The sequence below is a fragment of the Balaenoptera ricei genome, chromosome 3 (genome assembly GCF_028023285.1).
Source record: "Balaenoptera ricei isolate mBalRic1 chromosome 3, mBalRic1.hap2, whole genome shotgun sequence".
Lineage (NCBI taxonomy): Eukaryota > Metazoa > Chordata > Mammalia > Artiodactyla > Balaenopteridae > Balaenoptera > Balaenoptera ricei.
In genome coordinates, this window is record NC_082641.1 from 71,632,371 (window position 1) to 71,654,526 (window position 22,156).

Below are 22,156 nucleotides of genomic sequence, written 5' to 3' on the forward strand. Positions count from 1 at the left end.
TCTTGTCTCCATCTATCTCTAGCCCAAACAATCTGCCAGAGTTTTGAAGAAAAATGCAATGTGATCATGTTGCAAAGTATATGAAGAAACAGTATGAAAAGTAATCTGGCTCAAGCAATGGAACCCAGAAGGAAGGGGATTATTATGACTCTTTGAGCCTAGGAATCAGGGTACTGCTAGCTCTGCATTTTAGTCCGTAATACAAATGGTATGCCCAGGCATGGCTGGAGGGCAAGATATCCTGAGATATCTCTGTATCCCTGCATCTCTGCAACATATTGATATCAGTCAATACGGTTGAAATTTCAGGAATTCATCTGGATATTTTGTTTCTATAAAACAGAATAAACTGTTTGATGACTTTTAAAAAACTAACAAGCTAGGAAGAGAGAGTTCACAGGAGAACTTATTATTTAATGTTTATTTCTGTATTTGCCCTGCAGTTCTGAACTTGGCCATCTTGGTGATATGAGATCTTGGGTACAGTTTGTGCATCTCCTTTGCAGAACATTCTTAAAAATGTTTAAAATAAGCTTGGATAGTTTTTATTTTGGTTATTTCTCTGCTTCTCCATATGACTTTTGCGGCCACAATATTTTCAGGTATCTTCCTGCCCTCTCGTACTTTGATCGTGGTATTGTTGCCTCTTTGCCATAAGATCTTTGATCTTTTATTATCTTTAGATTTTGTCTAACACCTATAGAGTTCTAAAGTGTTTTATGATCAGAGATTATTTAATGGGAAAGAAAATAGCTTTTCAGTTCTTTTCTAGATACAACTCATTTGAACAGATAACTTTGGTTTTTTAAAATAAATTTATTTATTTTATTTATTTATTTTTGGCTGCATTGAGTCTTCGTTGCTGCACGTGAGTTTTCTCTGGTTGCAGTGAGGGGGGGGGCTGCTCTTCCTTGTGGTTCACGGGTTTCTCACTGCAGTGGCTTCTCTTGTTGCGGAGCACGGGCTCTAGGCACGCGGGCTTCAGTAGTTGTGGCTCGCGGGCTCTAGAGCACAGGCTCAGTAGTTGTGGCTCACGGGCTCTAGAGCACAGGCTCAGTAGTTGTGGCGCACGGGCTTTGTTGCTCCGCAGCATGTGGCATCTTCCCGGTCCAGGGCTTGAACCTGTGTTCCCTGCACTGGCAGGCGGATTCTTAACCACTGCGCCACCAGGGAAGCCCTGAACAGATAACTTAGTTTTATATTTACTTTTGGTGCTTGGACTGGAAGTATCTAAATGGCAAGCCTAGAAAATAATGGTGATTTGATAGAAGGTAGCTGATTGTTGCTACTCAGAGTGTGGTCTGAAGACTGACTTGGATGAGCAAACTGGTAAAGGTCTATGATGAGACATACAGAAATTGAGTCATCATTTAGAAACTTCCATAGCAATTTGACATAGCTGTGACATCCAAGCATGTGATCACTTTTCCAGAAATTCCTTTTATTTTAGCTTACCAAAGTTTCAGTCCATTATGGATTGGAGGGAATAAGAATTGTGTTCACTATCACAGATAGTTTAACAAGCACCACTTTTTTTTTTTAATAAATATTTTAATTAATTAATTAATTAATTTTATTTTGGGCTGTGTTGGGTCTTCGTTTCTGTGCGAGGGCTTTCCCTAGTTGCGGCAAGCGGGGGCCACCCTTCAACACGGTGCGCGGGCCTCTCACTATCGCGGCCTCTCTTGTTGCGGAGCACAGGCTCCAGACGCGCAGGCTCAGTAATTGTGGCTCATGGGCCCAGTTGCTCCGCGGCATGTGGGATCCTCCCAGACCAGGGCTCGAACCCGTGTCCCCTGCATCGGCAGGCAGATTCTCAACCACTGCGCCACCAGGGAAGCCCGAAGCACCACTTTTTTATTTATTTATTTTTTTAATTGAAGTATAGTTGATTTACAATGTTGTGTAAGTTTCTGGTGTACAGCAAAGTGATCCAGTATCTATCTATCTATCTATTCTTTCTCATATTCTTTTCCATTATGGTTTATCACAGGATATTGAATATAGTTCCCTGTGCTATACAGTAGGTCCTAGTTGTTTATCTATTTTATATATAGTAGTTTGTATCTGCTAATCCCAAACTCCTAATATATCCCTCCCCCACTCCCTTTTCCGCTTTGGTAACCATAGTTTGTTTTCTATGTCTGTGAGAAGCACCACTTTAGAGTCCGTAATTCCATCATTTTATGTAAGATGGATCAAAATAGAGACAATGGATCCACCCACGACAAGGAGTTTAGAGCAGTCATCTAGTTATGTGTTAACCATTACTCAGGAGCTTTAATGGTAGTTGTGGAAGGAAGGGAATACATCCATCTTGGAAATACTATCCAGGAGAAGGAACAGGATGAAGTTCTGAATTGAACTGGCCGTGTGACAAGGAGGCACATGCTGCCCCAATATTAGCCTGCATGGTGTTGCTCCCAATAGATATGGAAAAACTTCATTGGCAATAGAGCCTTGAAAACACCAGGAATTCTGACTTTTTAGTTTTAAGTTAGTGATGGCAAAACATCTATTTAGAAATTTATAGTGAACCATGAAAGACTGTGGACCACAGCTGAAGAGTTCAATGTTAGAAACTTAGAACAGATGGGAAATTCTTCCTGATAGTTTTACTGAGAAAGAGAGGTTCCCGCTTCACATTTTCTGATGTTTGAAATAACATTATTTGCAACTTTCCTTCTTTTTCCTTACAAGGTAGATTCAATACATGGGAATGGATGAAGGACACATGCTCAGACCACTCCTACCTTTGCAGGACGTGTTGGCATATTCCAAGCACTGAAAAATGCCATAGCTGATAGCCCATAATAAAAGTAGCAAAGCCTGCTTAATGATGATGTATGTCAATGATGTTCTAAGGAAAATATTTTTTGGTATCTCAGATTTGAATTTTGTCAAAGAAATAATATTAGAAATAAATAATGGTTAACTCTTTCCAGGTTATTTCCATAAAACCTGTTCTTTTTTTCTTTAACCCTTGAATAGAGTTGAAATAATGTATTAGTGCTAACAACAGTATTACTATGATTTCTGATTTCTAGTTGTACTATTATTAATGATGTTAATTTATTTAAAACTTTTTGTAAGTTTATAGGGTTTCTATAGACTGTAATAATGATCCATATGGACAACCATTTATATTGTTTCTTCTGTGGAAATTCTATTTCAGAGTTGTGGCTAGAGGAATGAGTGGCACTTCATCTGATTCACAGTACACACACACACATACACACACACGCGCGCGCGCGCAACCCCAGACACACATAACTACCAGATAGTCTCTTTTGACTTATTGGTGCTGGTAGCGAAGGAAATGTTGGGACTCATTTGAAGATTCATCCCTCTAGGTTTAGGAAATATAGGAGTTCACCCAAAATGTAATGTGGATTGTTTGTTTTTAAGGTATATATTATAGCTGTATTGGCTTCACATTTGGAAAGAAGTTCATGTCATTTTATGTTATTTTATCAAATACCTAACCCACTCCCATTTCAGCTCTGCTACCCAAGGAAGAGGCACAATTCCACTTGCTACTGGGCTCCTAGGGGAATGAAGAGTAGAATGATATCTCTCCCTAAGCTTTGGGAGGCTTGCTGAGTGTGAACCTGACACTGAACAAATGGCAGAGGCCAAGACAGTGTCAGCTAAATAATCTCCCTTTCAGGTTATTAACGCATAGAAAATGTATAGGCAAAGTTATAATTTCTGTTTTTTCTGTTTTTCTTTCTTGACCATCCTTCTAAAACTTGCCATTGCCTCTCCTTTTCATGTGTGTGTGTTCTCCCCTCTGTGTGGGCATCTTTGATGAGCAAGGAGGGCCTGCTTACACATTGCACATCATTCGGGCTGTCGTCTGGTGTGCCGGGTATTTCAATGCGATTGCATCTCTATTCATCTCCTGACAGAAGTGGCAATGGTGCAGACAGGGGTATTTGTTATTGAAACAAACAAAGCGTGTGGTGTTAGAGATTTGTATGCAAAACCTTCACAACAAAACTAAGTAGCTATTTACTTTAAATATGCCAATTAACTGTTACTAATGTACAGTGCACTTCTAGGTTAAGGATGATTGATAGTAACACGCAGTGAAATGTTCTTCAACTACAGTCAGGAAATGTAAATGTACAAAATGGAAAGAACCAGCGGCTGACAGCACTAGTTACATGTTTCAAAACAACACTTTCAAATTGTTCCCTTATTGTTCTTTCATCCTTTCTCGGTTCTGCACTTCCACAGCCTGGTAGCCAATAGTGTACTAAGAAAGTTTCGGAAAAAAAAATGTTTTAGTATGAAGTAAACATCACGGGCCTAATCTCATTTGTTTCACTCAGGCAGAACTCTTAGGAACCATAGTGGGAGTTTTGCTTGACTGAAGAGAATAGTCTTGTCTCTTTTAAATGTCTGACATTGAATCTGTTGCTATTACCAAACTAATTAAAAGGAGAGATGACTTCTCCTTTAGTTTCTATGTCCTGTCTCAGCAGTCACTTCTTCATTTGCTCTAGACCAGCACCACCCAAAAGTAATACAATGAAAGGCACAAATGCAAGCCACATATATATTTTTAAATTTTCTAGGGGCCAAATTTTAAAAAGCAAAAAGAAACAGGTGACATTAATTTTAATAACATTTTATTGAATGCAGTCTATCTAGATTATCATTTTAACATGAAATTGATATAAAATAAGGTATTTTGCATTTTTTTTCTTCACACTAAGTCTTTGAAATTTGGTATGTTTTATGCTTATTCAGAAGAATTGGCTTTTGCCATTTCAGAAGAACCACATCTCACGTTTCTGGTAGCTTTCCATGGTCAGTGTCTACTATATGGAAGAGCACAGCTCTAAATGTCACCATTTGAAGATCAGTGTAGTGTCCTTTATTAAAATGTTTACTTTGGACAGTCAGGAAAAGCTGGATATGCATCCTGAATCAACACAACGATGCAATCACTGTTCAATTCTGCCAATTACTGTTAAAGCCCATTGTTTTGTCATGGAAAGATTAGTGAAATTCATAAATTCAGTCAGCTGACTGACGATTTTATAAAGCTACCTGGCTGTTAAAATGCTAAAATGTTTGTGCCATGGATACTGTGTATATATTGTTTTAGTAAAATTTCAAAAGAAAAAAGGGGATTACTTTAAAAATGAAAATATAATATCAAAGACCTTTTGATGTACATCATTTAAATGTCAGTTGAACACTTTTATGATACATTTTATGTTCCTCATAACAATGAAAGTTGGGTGTGTATTGTTAGAAAAACAATCAGTAAGTGCAGATGTTTTCAAGTGAGCCCTCCAAGAAAGAAAAATTAGATCGACTTAATTCCAGTTAGTTATTTATTAATACCAGCTATAAACTAAACAACGTAATGCAAACCTGATTAAGCAGAAATTGAACATCAAGCAAGAGACAAGGTAATAAATGAGGAGCTATTTTGAGGGAATAATCGATTTTTCCAAAATCAGACAAATTGTATTAATTTCGTGTCTCCTGTGTGCTACACACTGGTAAATGCTGTGGAGGTAAATGACGACAACAATAACAACAATAGCAACACAGTTATGTCATACTTATTCAAAAGTACTGGAATATTCTTTAAGTATGTAGTTTTTGAAAAATCATGGAGAATAGTGGAAAGGCACCCATTTCTGCCCCTGCCCTGCTCTGCTCAGGCGCCCCTGCTCGCTGCATTTCCCAGATTTCCATGTCAGCTGACTCCCCAGTGGGTTCAGCCAGTGGGAAACCCCAATGGGAGAGTAAAGGGCTGGAGGAAGGGGAAAGCCAGGTTATTTTCTCTGTGCCTCAGGTGATATCTCCGGAAATGTCCCATGGCTTCTCTGTATCTGCAACTCCGCTCTACCTTCCTGTCCCAGTTCCATCTTCCTCTGCGTGACCCTAAGTCCTGGCCCTGGTCTCATAGGCTCCTCCCTTTTCTCCTCTAGCCTAGAAGTCCCAGTGACTTCCTGCTATTTCTAATCTCTGGGTTGCCTCACCAATCCCTGTTCAGTGAGCCTTTCTGCTTCTTTTGTAACCAGTTCCCTGTGTTAAATCTATCCCCTTCCTCCATTTCAAATACTTAGAGTCTACCCCTGCCTCCACCCCATGCCCACCAGTTGAATTGTGACAGAATGAAATAGAGATTCTGGAGACAAAATGAGCCAGTTTCCAAATGATTTACTAAGCATATTGCTATGTGCGCCCAGAAGTAGACAGTGATCATTAAGAGCCACCACGAGTTTCTTAAGAGCAATCGTGACCAATTCACTTTGCTTATTTAATTGGTGGTTGAAAAAAATACTGGCATCGGTATATGAGCAAGGCCTTTGAAGTGATCGCTCATGATGTCCTTGTGGTTAATAGACACATGTGTGCTGGATGATACAGATTTATTCAGATTTATAAGTTGTACTGGAAAATACCTAGAGGGAAGCATGGCTGCCTTTCCTTATTTGAAGAGGGATTAGATTAGATCTTTGAAACACTAGAGGCTAGAGCCAGGATCAGTGTTTGAAGTTCAGGGAATCTGATTTTGGCTCAGTAAAGGGAAGTGCATTCTAAGAATCACAGTTCTTCAGAAACGGAATAGCCTGTCGATGTGGAAGACAATTTCTGCCCCTGGTTATAGCCACAGATTTTAGTGGTGTGGAAGTGGGGGGAAGGGATTCTTGCATTGAACTTGAAACAGAGTATTCCTGAAGTCTCTTTCAACTGTGAAAGCTTAAGAAGTTATGGTATGGTCATCTATGCTTGATACTAACATGGCACCAAATGTAATTCTGTCACTTGATGAGGCTACAGAAGGAGCCCCAAAACTTGCACTGCCTCTGGGTGATCATTGTTAATGTTAAGTGATCACTGTTCTGGTGAAGAACCAATTAATCAAATTCCTGGTTTATAAAATCATAAAAATATTAGTTTTTAGTTCAAAGAGAAAATGTTTTTCTCTAATTCTGAGAAAATCAGCATATTAAAAAAGGGCACCAAGTATCAGCAAATACTGTATAAGTATAATCATGATGATAAATATTTAGAGTATAAAGATATACAAACAAGAAATTTTAAAAGTTTTAGTAAGGAATGGCATCAGTCTTGTGTGGGTTAATAGTTAGGACAAAACTTTATAAGAAAGTTTTTGTAGAAGATGACATTTTTAGCAGATGTTATTATCGCCTGCTTGGACAGAAAACAGTTGAACCTCAACTGTAATCAATTAATCCGTCATTCAAAAAGCCTTCACCAAGCACATGCTATATGTTTAGTATCAGAGATAGCCATAAGCTATTAAATTAAACAATTAAATTTGTTTAATTAAATTAAACAATTTAATTTAAACAATTAAATTAAATTAAACAATTAAAATTGTTAATCAGGAGAAGTTGTATTCTTGTCTCTTTTTCTCTGCACTTGTCCACTACATGATGTCATCCATTTGAAAGATTTCCAGGGACCTCCATTTCTCTACCCTCTGCTTTTCAGGAATGGATCTGAAAATATTTTGCAGTAAGACACAAAATATGTTCTAAGTAACACTACTTGTTGAATAGAGGTAGGAATGAGTGAAAGCATGAGTATACTTCTATTAAGAGAATTTCATTCACTTGTTCTGATGAATATCTTTTGGGTACCTATTATAAACAAAGCACTAAATGAATAACATATTGTCCCCACTTTCAGAAATCTCCAGGATCGTGATGATAGATCCATGCACACAGAGTTAATTATAATACAACATGATAAGTACTGTGCTACAGGTATTAACACAGTGCTATGGTAACACAGAGGAGCATGTGATTGATCTATTAATTCAGCTGCCGTGGTGGTTGGGTGAAAGGAAGGAGATGATGGGGGAAAATCTTCAGATAAGGAATGTCCTTGAAATTGAGACTAAAGGAAAAAATATTTCTTCCCAAAGAAAGGAGTAAGGGGAAGGATCCTGTAAGCAGCAGAGTTTGCATGGAGCCTTAAAGGTGTTTGCTTTTTGACAGCTACAGGTTTCCACTGGCATTAACCAGGGACTGAAGCACCACTGTGGGAATTTAGGGAGACATTGTCTCTAACAGGCTTTCACGGGAAGTTGCTTACTCTCCCGTGGGGGGCCAGCCTGGTCCATTACTCTGCTATATACTTGTATATTAACAGGGCTTAATAATTACTCCTAATGAGTAATGCACATTGAGTTTTTAGGTTTCAAAAAGAAGTATTCAGTTGAAGCCTTCTGCATTAATTCTTCCTATCAAAAGTAATCTCTGCTGGCTCATTTTTTCAGCAAGGGGTTCACTTTGTAGAAGTAAACTCATCTACAGCATGACATACAATAATATTAATGTACTACTCACAAGCTTTTTTTAAAACATGTATTTATAACTTTAGTGGTCTCCTAGCACTACAGTCTCTTAGCACCTGCCAACTTTTATGGCAGCTCACAAAGCAATGGTACCTCCCACCTCTCTAGATTTTCCTTTCCTCCCGTGGGGCAGGAAATATTGAAAGGAAAAACTTTTAGGCCAAAAGAAACAAGGCCAACAGACTGGATAGTCAGGCCCATGGGGATTTGCTACCCAAAATCTACTTGAAGGATCAACTGCAGATTTCAATAGCTATAGCCTGAAGAATTTCTCTAATAAACTAGAAACAATCAGTGAAAGCAAACACTTAGGAAAAGATCAGCTTCAGCTAGGAAGATGTTATAGTCAGAATCTTCCTAGGATTATTACGTTTGCAAATAATGTACACAAAGTTTTAATTTAGCTTTCAATTTTACTAGTGTTGAAATCTTGTTCTACTTTGGATTTACTGATTTTTCCATTCCAGAGTCAATGCCATTTTTAAAGCGTGGTTTAAAAACCAATAATTTAATCCACATTCTGCTAAAACTATTAGTATAAGTTTCTTACTCATATGTATTTTTTTCTTGCTTAAAAAAATCTGATTTTAATTGTCAAACTCATTTTAAAAAATCAATTCAATGAAAAAATGCTATGATTTTCCACTGTTTTTTTTTCTTTCTTAAACCCAGGGGAAAACATGGATGAACAAAAGAAAAAGTGCCCTGTATAGAGTATTCTTTAATGTCTCACTTTGGTGATGTATGAAATCAAAACCAAATTGTTTGAGCCAGCTAAAAGGCTTCATTTGAATTATCCAGAGTGCTTGTGTTTTGCAGTCATTTCTTGTGATGATTTTATTTTGTTCCTCTGGTATGCACCATCATATTAACACATGCTAAGTAAGGGGCAGTTTTTAAATATACATGCTTTGGTTTCTAAATCTGCTTCTACATTCGTCTGGGCCAAAAATTATTCTGGAGTTTCCAGTAAGAATGGTTAAGACAGGATGAGTAGGAGCTAAGTGAGATGAATAGGTGTTTGTTTGATAAATGAAGCCTTTTTTTTTTTTTTTTTTTGTGGTTTTGGGAAGAATGTGATATTTTCTCATTTGAATGTCTTTATGATGCAAAAATATTTAGACAATTTAATGAAACCCATCAAAGAACTTGAGTCAGTTATCTGCATATTGAATGTATACATTACAATTTGGTTTAAATGGACTGGCTTCTAGAACTAACTGAAATCATCTCTAATATGGTCACTACCAGTAAATGATCAGAAGAAACTGAATGGTTCAAGGTTACTCAAAGGAAAATTTTTAAGGAGAAATTTCTTTCCAACGTTGTGACTATATTACTTAACACCCTTTTGGTTATAATAACAGAGATCCATGTCAGACTAGCTTAAGTGAAACATAAGAATTTATTGTAAGGATACTTCACAGAGCACAAGGGCAGGAGGGGCTCATGAGGGACTCACACTCCTTGAAATACTCTTCTTCATTCAAAATTTTCTACTTAGAGGCCAAGTGTTAAATTTTCTGTTGTGTAATATAGTCTCTTTCTCTGTCTCTCTCTCTCTCTCATCTCAAGGACTTGTTCTCCAGTTCTAGGTACACCTCTGCTTCAGTCTTCCCTCTCTGCTTCTCTACACCCTCTACTGTTCACAGCTCCCCAATTTACATGTCCTCTGTTTAGCAAAGTAGTCCTCAGTCCAGATTTGCAGGAAAGAAAATCAATCAGAGCAACTTTGGCTTAGGAAAGATGTTGATTCCTAGCGAGCCAGGACCAGCTAGGGTCTCATATGCGAATACGGTTGCCAGGTTTTGATCTCCATGGGAAGAACGGAGTGTTGGTTTCATTGAAAAGGAGATATAATAAGGTGCCCGGCACTTTGGAAGTAACCCATTTACAAATATAATCAATTCAGTTCACATAAAGACACATACAGATATAGCCTATAGTTCTTCTACAACTTCAGTATTCTCACTGCAACTTTACTATGTAAGACATTTAAAAATATTTGGCCGTATAGTTTAGGAAATTTAGTACAGAGAGGCAATGTGTATTGGGGAAAGAACAAAGACTTAAGGGAATGACAGATTTGAGTTCCATTTTTGGTTCCTACATTTAGCATGTTAGGGGGCTATAGGTAATTATTCACTTTCACAGTTTGCACACCTATAAATTGGGGATAATGATACCTACCCCACAGGAGTTCTGATAATTAACAACACTATATGTACAATGACTAAACCAGTGTATAATTCATGCTAATAGTCAATAAATGAAGCTATTATTACTATCTTTGTATTTAGTGTGATTTGGAATCACATAATCAGCTGCATAATTTCAAGTGAAGTACACATATGTTGTTGGTTCAAGAGGGACTACTTTGAGGCAGCTGCTGAAGAACTTGAGAATAGAGAAACGAATATTTTTTCTTAAAGTTAAATTATAAAAGCAACTCAAGATGAAACAGAGAGGTATGCAAAGTCAATTTAAACCAGTCTTCCCCAAACTGCCCTTATTACTCCTTTCACAAGTTGGTGATATCTGCACAATACCTAAACTATTATTTAATGTTTTTCATTAAATTAACTTTATATCAACTCACCATTTAAAATTATTTAACCTCATCTTTGTAATACTATTTTTGAAATTAGGATTGGTATACTGGTTATACATTTTTTTCTAATAGCCATATCATAAATACATAATTATTCATATAAAAAAGTGCTCATCTTTTTACCACATAATATGAACTTGTGGAAACACTGACTTTACAAGACGAAATAACTCCAAGGCTATAAAACTGACCTAAACCTGAATGAAGACTTTACCATATTTAAAGAAATAAATATCTCAATCAAAAAAAAAATGGAGTTGGTCAGCCATAGAACAGAGCACAAGGGAGTCAGTTACTCAGTGACTGTTGGCAGCAGATTCATGGCTCTCTGGGTGCAGCATGCCCTGTCAGGCCCACGTGATCAGCCCAACCCTTTGATGGGTCTTTTCCTCTTGTGGAGACAGACAAATCAGGCTGTGATTTAGTTTATTCATTTGTAAAGTAGGGATATAATATAGTACTAAATGTATTGACATGAGAAAGCATTAAAATAATGTCCACAATAAAAGTTCTTTTTTTTTTTTTAATTAAAACAAAATCTCCTTACTCTTAACTCTGATCCATTTTGGGTAGTCAGCCTGACTTGTCAGGCTACCTGAGTTATTTTTCTCTTGGAAAATTGAATAAATAGGCAAGGAGGCCTTACATGTCCACCTTAATAAGCTTTGTTAGACAGCAAACAACAGTTTAATTAATCAACTCTGATAGTTGATTAACCTTCAAATCCTAGGGACGACCCTGGTCCAAGGTAAATTCTACATTGATGTGGACTCCTGTTGGCTAATTAACTTTCTCTATGTATCAGGGTGCAAATCCTTCCGAATCTTGTGCTGTATAGTACATTAAACAACTATTTACTGAAATCCAGCTATAAATATGACATTGCCAATAAGGAAAGTACAATAAAGAGATTCCTGGGTCTCTAAGATTTTATCATCTAACTAGGGAATTCACAAGTACACGTGTGAATAATTTTTTATATCTATGAGTACTTTTGCATATACTATTTCACAATAATCCTATGTTATAGTTGAAAAAACTTGAGTCCAGAGATTAAATGACTGGCTGAAAGTCTACAGTGAATGGTGAATAGTGGAACTAAGACTATAGTTGGAGTCCAGGATTCTTTACACTGTGGATCCAAACCACAGGATTTTCTCTAACATTGCAGATACCCAGGCCTCTCGCATAGATGTTCCACATTCCAGGCAGGAGCTCAGGAATCTGCATTTTAAAAAAAGTGCCAGGTGGACTTCCCTGGTGGCACAGTGGTTAAGAATCTGCCTGCCAATGCAGGGGACACAGGTTTGAGCCCTGGTCTGGGAAGATCCCACATGCAGCAGAGCAACTAAGCCCACGAGCCACAACTACTGAGCCTGCGTGCCACAACTACTGAAGCCCGCGCACCTAGAGCCCGTGCTCCACAACAAGAGAAGCCACCACAATAAGAAGCCCGCACACTGCAACAAATAATAGCCCCCCCCCGCCACTGCAACTAGAGAAAGCCTGTGCGCAGCAAAGAAGACACAATGCAGTCAAAAATAAATAAATTTATTAAAAAAAAACCAAAAACGCCAGGTGATTCTGTTGCAGATCATCTGCTTTGATAAGCATTGCATTCGATTATTAAATGTTCCCACGAAATAATGTGAGAGCAATTTCAAAATAACACACCAGCATGTTTGAAATGCTAGGGTAGTGAAATATGTCAGAGTTCAGGGAGTGTGGATGCAGCTGGGGAAGGGGTGAGATCTTGTTTGCACGCTGTTGCTGGCTGGGCACACAGAGGGAACATTTAGGTTATCTAGGGTTCCTGCAATGACTTAGACAGTGTCTGCTCATCACTACGTTCAGCTCACGCAAGAAATCCCAGGAGCATTTGTCCTGGAATTTGTCTTATTCCTTTAAAAAAATAAATAAATAAAAACTGGACTCAAAATGTCTTAAATTAGGAAAGAATTCAGCATCAAATGTTTCTTTTTGTCCTTATATAGAGTTTTCTGAAAGCTCTGTCTAAAATATCATGTTCTTTCTATGTCATATTCATTGTGAACACAGGCAACAGGATTCTGCCCTTGGATGGCTTTCAGGGGAAGAGACAGAACAAAACAACAAAACACTTTATGTTTCTTTTCAACGGCACAGATTTTTATCACGTTAGGGTCAGGGTTGAGTTCAAAATGTTGCTCATTTGGGAGTGAGGAATTTCTGTTTCTTAGATGGTATGAAAAATCATAGGGTCAACGAAGTATAGAAAAACACTCACGGCTACTTTGCAATGGTTGTGAATTGAAAATTGTACAGATTGCATTATGTTTGAGTGGACATTTAAGCATGAATACTTATCTTTAATTCATCTCTAAACCCCAAAGTAGAGGCCAGTGACTCTGGCTGGCAGGCATTTGTTCAGAAGCCTGGCTTTCAACATAGCCATCCCTGTGTACCAGAGCCAGCATGGGATTTCCCCTCAGGGATATGGAAAGTGGCAGGAAGTGACCTTTCAATCAGGCCATTGTCTAAGGAAACGTTCCAACCATCTTTCCCTCAGCCTAGTTGGAGTCACATAATCAACACATTTGTGCAGGGAGGCGGGAGCCCCAGTCAGGGCCCATTCTTCTCCAAACAGCATCTCTTCATTTGTTATTCCCTCTTGCCTAGCACTTGCCCAAGCTTGGGGAAATCTCTGTGATTCAGCACTTATGTGAACGGTTATTCCTGTCCCCCAAGTCATACTTTTATTCACCGGACTGGCAGCATATATAAAACTATTACTGGCTTGGTACAAGGCAGGGATATTTTCTATATAGGGTCTATGCCATCTCTTGCTGTATTCCTTAATTTTAATAAACGTGTTTTTTCTTCTAGGAAGGGTATATGGTTTTGGAGGCTATATGTCATTCCTATACTTTTGAAATTTTTAATTCAGAGCTTCATATAGAGTGGTCCCTCAGTAAAATAACAAATAAATACATTTTTCAGTGTCAGTGATTATAAACAGTATTCCTTCTTTCCCTCTGCCCTATCCTCCAGGAGGCTTTTAGAGACTTGTGCTTAAAATGAGATCTGGCTTTACTTCTGGCATAACTGCCATGATGTAACCTTGTACAAGTGCACACAAGATGGAGAGACAAAAGTGGGTGACTAAGGCAGGGCCAGAGCTGCTGGTCAAAATTATGAAGAAGGCAAGATTATGTTTAGTATCTTCCAACACCTCTGCCCAAGGTCATTGACTCCCTCTAGGTGGCCTCTGCTTCACCAGGAAAAAGCTTTTACCATATTTACCAAAATACTCACTGATGTTAGAAATACACCTCATCCAAATTTTTCCTTAGCTATTATTTGTCAGAATTCACCTGTACTGTATTTCAAATACCCTCTTACTTTGCTGTCTGCTAGGTGACAAGGCTTGGTAATGGATGAATGAAATAAACAAATCTTTGCTATTGGGAGAACTAGACAAAATGATACCCTTCTCAAGAATCAAAACGCCTTAACTCTGCTCCACATCATATGTCATCAGGGAAATGCAAATTAAAACAACAATGAGAAACCACTACATGCCTATTAGAATGGCCAAAATCCAGAATACTGACCACAAATGCTGGAGAAGATGTGAAACAATAGGAACTTGCATTCATTACTGGTTGGAATGCAAAATGGCAGTCACTTTGGAAGATAAGTTGTCAGTTTCTTGCATAACTAAACATACTCTTACCATATAATCCAGCAATTGGGCTCCTTCATAATTTACCCCAAAGAGTTAAAAACTTATGTCCACACAAAAAATTGCACATGGACGTTTATAGCAGCTTTATTCATAACTGCCAAAACTTGGAAGCAACAAAGGTGTCCTTTAGTAAATGGATAAATAAATTTTTGTACACCCAGACAATGGATATTATTCAGCACTAAAAAAGAAATGAGCTATCAAGTTCATTCTAATGGAGAAAAATTAAGTGCATATTACTAAGTGAAAGAAGCCGACCTGAAAATCTATGTACTATATGACTGAAACTATATGACATTCTGGAAAAGGTGAAACTGTGGAGACAGTGAAAAGATCAGTGGTTGCCAGGGGCTAGTGGGGAGGGAATAGGCAGAGCACAGAGGAGTTTTAGGGCAGTGAAACTACACTGTATGATACTATAATGGTGGATACACGTCATTAAACATTTGTGCAAACGCATAGAATGTGTAGCTCCAAGAGTGAACCCTAATGTGCACTGTGGACTTTGGGTGACTGTGATGTGTCAGTGTAGGTTCATCAATTGTAACAAATGTGCCACTGTGGTAGGGGAATGTTGATAATGGGGAGGCTTATGCATGTGTTGGGGTCAAGAGGTGTGGGAAATCTTTGTACCTTCTGTTCCGTATTACTGTGAACCCAAAACTGCTCTAAAACATCAAGTCTATTAAAAAATGCCCTCACTCAGGTTAAAGGCTCTGTAGAAGTCAGGCTAAGTATATCGATTTGTTCTTAAAGTCTCTTAAATGTATTCCTTCTTTTATGTTTGCACGGTTGCTGTCCTGGTTTTGGGAGAAGTTTCCGAAGTGGTTTCCTTACCTCCTCTCTTCTCTCAGCAGCCTGTCCTATGATCTGTTGCCAAATTAATCTCTTTAAAACCTCTCTTTTATCATGTCACTCTTTGGCTAAAATCGCCCTCCTTGACCTCGATTGTTTACATTGCCTGGATGGCAGACATAAAGCATGTAGGCTACTTCTTTCTCCTTCCTCATGGCAGACATTAATAATCAGTCATGCTTTGTTTCCCTAAGAGCCAGTGGCCTCAGAATCCCCAACACAGAGTCCTAATGAACCATTGTCAATTGCTAGGAGATAGTTCTCCAGATGAAACTTCGTTGTTACACAGGGACCAAAACAGCAGATTCAAAGTGAGAGCCCACACCCTGTGAACCCAACGTAAGCTGATCCCGCTCTGTCTTCCATTAGGTGTAGGTAGGAAATGTTCCTGCTCTGCTCTGGCAGAATTCAGAACCTAACTGTCTGCTGAATGTGCTCTAGTCTGTCCAGACTCTGGAGACTCTGTTTCTGAAACTTCCCTGCTAGTTATGTTCACCTTACTTCTTTTATTTGGTCCCAATAGGCCCATGTTTCAAGGTTCAGCTTTAATTCTCCTCACTCCCTGAATCCTTCCTAGACCTTGTCAGGCAGGAGTTGTCTTAACTCTCAAAGAACTGTCTGTGCCACTCATTTAATCAATGACTAATATAGGTTTGTGAGATGGCTCTTGTGTGGCTGTTAGTTTCTTGTAGAGTGTGTGTCCTCTCCTCCAGCTGGATTTCAGAGGGCAGGAACTATGTTTCCTATCTCTTCCTAGCTTTCACAGTGCTTGGTTGACAGCATGTCATGAAAAGTAGGCATTTACTGCATGAGGCAGGTCAGTAAAAGGGAAGTTTAAAGAATACATGTACAAATATGTACACATATACATATATATGTGTATATATATACACACACATACATATATGCATACCTTTCCATGTTCCTCATACTACAGAATAAAATGTTCCTGCAAATAGGGTGGTACAGTAGGATAATAATTCTCAAACTGCAATTGGGGACTGATGTAACCTTCAGTTAAAACAATGTTGTATGTTTTTGTTTTGTAGTTAACATTTATTAAGAATTTATTTTCCATCCAGCACTGTGCTAAGGGTTTACACACAAGATCTCGTTTAATCTCTACAACTACCCTGTGAAGTAGAGACAATTCTACCTTCAGTTTGCAGGTGGGAAAAAAGGAGGCACAGAGAGCTTATACAATGTGCCCAAGGACACCCAGGTGGTACACAGCAGAACTGAGATTTCTACCTGGCTGTCTGCTGCTGACTTTGGGGCCTTTATTCCTCATCACCACAAGCATAGCCTTCTGCCTGGAAATGCTTTTTTTCCCCCCCAAGACTGATTTGGTGACTGCTTTTAGACTTTCAGTAAGTAACATGAAACTGAAGGAAAGTGATAAATGTCAGGATGCTTCAGAAGAAGAAATGTGATTGTTTGTTTGTCATAAGCGAGCAGATCATGCTCAGTGATTGGATCGGTATTTTATCAGCAGAAATATGAAGTAATAGCAACAGACTGAAGGGGTCCAGTATAGAAAGGAAGAGAGAGTCTTGGAGGCTCCAGTGTGGTAGATCTGAGGAAAATAAGGGGAAGGGGCTCAAAGCCTTCTAGAATATGCTATCAGAGAGAAAAAAAAGGAAGAAAGATAGAGTATATAGCCTGTTTTGAGTGAGAACATGCTAAAGAGAGCCCACGATGAGAAAATGGGTGATGTGAAGTGACCTCAGGTAGCTTACCTAAACAGAGTGTAGTTTATACCCCATGTCTCTTACACTAATAAAACTGCTATTCCCTAAACTGTGTTTGCTAAATGGCAATGACTAAGAAGCCAGAGAGAGTTGGGGGAAAACTGGAAGCCATGAGCACTTTCTTTGTGGGAGAGAGCCTTTCAGTTTTAATTTTTAGGCATTTGCACTTATGAGAGAAACTTGAGATGAACCAGCAGTTGTCAAATGAGTGAGAGCTGGGTTGAACTTCCAAGTTTTGTCTCATACCATAAGCCCTCAAAAGTCCTCCTATATAGGATTGGTCCTGGAAACAGATCTTACTGGGGAGGAGAAGGTGAGGACATGCCTCTTCTTCTCTGTGCCCCGTAGTTTTAATTGAGCCTCAAGTGAATTTCCTTAGAAGTCAATGGCGGCTCCGTGTCCCAGAAGGGACAGGGGAAGTGTGTGAAACAAGATGAGAGGTGGGACCATTATTCCCAGAACTCTTCTGAGTTCTTTTTAGACCCTGGTCAAGGATAGAGCTGTTTGTTGCAATAAAATATCCAGTAGCAGGAAGTTGAAATGGAGGTTATACTAAAAAAAAAACCCCAAAACAACAACAAAAATGCTTATTTTAGCTCCATTCAAAACCCAGGGAAAAAAAATCAATGTTTACAAAATTAAGATTAATAGGCTGCCAAAATTCAGCTCATTAGTTAGCAACACTACAAAGTAGTGATGAAGTTTGTGCTGGTTGGACTTATAGGGAATTAAAACTATATAATTGGGAATGCCTGTCCCCTTGTATTTAGCTTAATGATTACAGACTTTTCCACTGAAAGAGCTAGTAGGCAAGGAGTGAGTCTAAAAATCCCTACCTAAGAATTTACCCACTTCACTTGACATAGAGGGTGGTCTTGTCGGAATATATTGAGTGCTGAAGATCATGGTTTTTATAGCTTAAAAGATTTTACAGATATTGATCCAGACACTGGAGTGTTCCTCCTTGTGTAGATAAAATACTCCCAGAAACTTGAAGGAAGTGCACCTGGAAAAGGCAGACAAACACCGAGACTTTTTGTTTTTGACAAATATGGAGCTCTTTTCCTCCCACTAGGAAGTAATGCATTGAGATTAGGGCTGTGGAAGTTCTCAGGGTGGATTTGGACTGGTCTGGTGTGCTTGTGTATAAAGGTCTTGCCTTATTCCACATCTCTGTGCAGGAGGTGGGCATATGGCAGGCCGGCCTGGGGGGATAATTGGAGAACAGAATGAGCGGACAGAGCGTGTTTATAATGCTCAGCTGAGATAACACATGCAGAAATCCCTAGCTCAGTGTCTGGCAGAAAATAAGGACTAAAATGTTCATTTGGTGTTTCTATTGTTGTAGTCATATTTATTCATTTTAGTTCAACTTTTAGAGCTGTTTTCTTGCTTTACCAGGAAATCTCAATTTAACCTTCTGACTGGTGATCAATGTATCAGAAAAATGATATTTTGTTTCATGTAGGTCTTAGAACCAGCACTGGCCTGCGAGCTCTCTGGATTTTAGAAAAGAGTGGTAAACATGTATCTTTAAAAACTCCCCTTAAGGTCCTGTGATATGTAAATCTGGGTTTCCTTGAGGCTAATTCCTCCACCTTATATCTGCGCAGAAGCTAGCAGTTGGCTTTCAAAAAGGCAGGTGGGAGCACACATCACAGAACCTTTACAGATGGAAGGCTTAAGATTCTGGGGAGCAAAGTGCGAGTTCTGGCAATACTCTTCCCTTTCTTTGCCTATCTTCTGTCTGCCCTTGCTTCTGAGGATGCTAAATTCAGGATGTGAAAGAAAGATTATTCCCTCCATGTACCCCCTCTGTGTATGTTTGCACATGTGTGGGGAGCAGAGGGAGTGATGCTGGTTTCATGAAATTCCTGTGTTTTAAGCAGAGATTGGAGGATTTAAATGGGAGAAAGGGAAGAATACATAAATGGAAGAATAAATAAGAACTAGAGCTAAAAATAACTTCGGGTTGTTAATCATTATAAAGCTGATTAATTTAAAAGAAGTTAAAAGAGCAGATAAGATCTTGAGTGGCTACATCATCACAGAATATTTGCGACCACAGTTTCTAGTCACTAGATGTTACCAGAAGAGTTAATTAGCCCAAACTGTGGCTTCTGGCTGCTTTAGCTGTCTTCGACTTGAAGTTTTTCTAAAATAAGTTTTAAAGCTAATTAGAAAGCACCTGGGATTCATGGCTAAAGCCAATAGAGTTTCCCCCAGGGGATTTTTTTTTTATGTATCAAGATTTAAAAAAAGAAAAAATGTCAGAGGAAAAACATAATCTTTAGATTCAGAGAAAAAAAAAAAATAGCATAACCATTTCAACTCAGCAGACCACAGGCCAAACAAGCTTTGGCTAGAATTGAATGCTGTGTGCTTCTGTTCAGAGAAGAGGACGCTTCCCAGATGTGTCTGGGGAACTACCTGCCTCACTCTTATTTATCATCAGCTCCAGCACAGGATGTGGTGTCGCTGGCTGGTAATCTGGAAATGGCCTGTTTATTTTTACAGATCTGTAGAAGAGATTCAATAGTTGTAAAGGATGGAAAGGTGTAAAGCAGCTTGGAACTCACAACAAAGGAAACCAGGAGGGAAAAAATTAGATAAAATAACTTATGATCACGGGATCTTTTCCTTGTGTCTGTTGGACAAAGGTGGCAAATAGATTTTCTAGTTTCAAAGAAAAGCCAGTTCTTCCTCCCTACTCTGTAGCCCGTGGTCTTGGAATATCCAGAGGCCTTTTTTTTTTAGTTTAAAAAACCTTAGTATTCTTTCAGATCCTAGGACCGATTCCTTTGTGAGTTTCATAAAGAAAAGAAACTCCCCCCAGAGCTGCATAGGCTCGTGGTTCTCTGTTTCTCCCAGGCTTTTCCAGATAATGTCCCTCAGATTAAAGCCCCATAACAGGCTGGAGAAAGAGGATTCTCCAATGCACGGCAGGGATAATGTCACTGCTCAGTTCCTGATTCCCCTGAAAAGTCATCCCAAGTGTAAAAACCTTCTGTTCTCTCTCCACAGAAGAGATATGCCTGAGGTGAGCTTAGGTCCCCCCTGAAACCTCCTGTCTGCTCTCTGAAAGATGCGAAAGCTGATTTCCAGCTGAATTCTCTTGAGGACTGAAACTTGCTTGCTGCAAATCAGTGCTTTCCACTAGAGTCAAGGGCTGAGGAGATTTGGGAGAAATATTTTATATTTTTCCCATCGTCAGGAAACAAACTAATAAGCCCCAGTGCCCAATACCCGGAGGAGTATCAGATGATGTGGGCATAGAACGCTGGGAATCTGGGCTTGTGAATGATAGCTGGAGTCAGAACTTGGGCTTCCTTGCTTCCAGTTTTACGATCTTCCCACCAATGAGTGCCACGTGGCCTCCCGTGTCGCCGCACGGTAGTCAGGAAGCAACACCCCGGGAGTGCGGGACAGTGCTGTACTGTGGAAAAGCTTTGCCTTGTGTGAGCACAGTCGGCTTGTATATAGTTGACCTTCCCCAGGGGGGAGTTGGGGGGAAGGCAGAGTGTATTTATCAGCTCTGTCTTTTTCTCCCCTGCCTTCCCCACCCCAGAACGACGCATGTGCTTGCTCTGCAGCTCGGCTTGGGGAATGCTTGGGTTGGGGGGACCACCCAGGCTGCGCGGCCTGTGACCACTGCAGAGTCACCGCAGCGGCAGCGGCAGTGGCGGCAGCAAGGAGAAGGGGCTGGCTTTGAAGTTCAGGGATGGGAGGACCAGGGCTATTTTGGGTTTGGCCTGAGGTAACTCACACAGTGTGTAACCCCTCCCCCAGTATTTGCATACAGGAGACCTCATACTCCATTGACTACATTAAAAAAGAAATTAAAAAATCACTAATCACAAAAAATAATCCGCAGTGTGGGTGTGCAGCAGTCCTAATTTTTTCTTGCTGCTGATGGAGGTGCTGGTGGCAGAGGGAGGGGGGTTAGTAATTGATTGCATGTTTGTGAACATTAGACCTCTGTACTAACTGAAGGTGAGCAGTTTATTTCCCAGACTCCCCAGGAAATGCTGGCCAGTCTTCACATGATGCAGCAATGTGAGGCTTTCCAAATTTCCAGAAGTGGCAATCCTAATTTGTCAGGAAATTTGCCTCAAAGTATAGCGGAACAACAGCCTGTGAACCTGCAGCAGTTTGAATGTAACGGACGGAATCAAGGTCCCACCATTTGCGAACTCTGTGAACTTGGCAAAGTCTTAACCTCTCAGCCTCAATTCCCTTATCTGTTAAATGGGGCTAATGCTACCTACCTCAGCATCTTGTGAGGGTTAAGTGACACACTGTGGTAAGGCTCCATGCACGGTGCCTGGCTCACAGGACTAATCGGGAAATGCTGATTCTAATTAGTTGTTGGGTAGGTGGCTTCATTATTATATTAAGCCTTTTGTGAGAGTGGGCTCTTAATATGTGGAAGTCATTGAAAGTCCAGCCAAGCTTAAGACCAACCAAAGGGATATGGTTTGGCTCCACTATCTATGCTCTGAGCCAAGCCGTCAAAAAGGATTGAACACATTTTAGGAGAAAAAATATATTAAGTGATGAGGTGGGTGTGACTGAGACCATAAAGAATCAATGCCACAATATTATTATTGGTTTGGCTCTTCCTCATTTATAAACCTTGAGCCTGGTTTGAGTGGTTCAATTTCAGCCTCATTGACAGGTTCTTCATTTTACTTTTAAAATCTTGAGCATATTAGGGAAAAGATATACATGTTTTGTGCTCTATTTTTGTCACTCTGCACTATGCTCATACATACTCTGTATATCTTTGTCCTGTATTTTATGAATCATCTCCAGGTTTTTGATCTAATAAGCATTGTGCTTTTCAAATCAAA

At 39.4% G+C, this 22,156-nt stretch overlaps 1 long non-coding RNA gene across 3 annotated transcripts in view; it reads left to right on the forward strand.

The window, feature by feature from the left end:
• Positions 1 to 22,156, forward strand: part of LOC132362370 (uncharacterized) — a 154,601-nt gene that overhangs the window by 126,776 nt on the left and 5,669 nt on the right. The gene's annotated exons all lie outside the window — the stretch shown is intronic.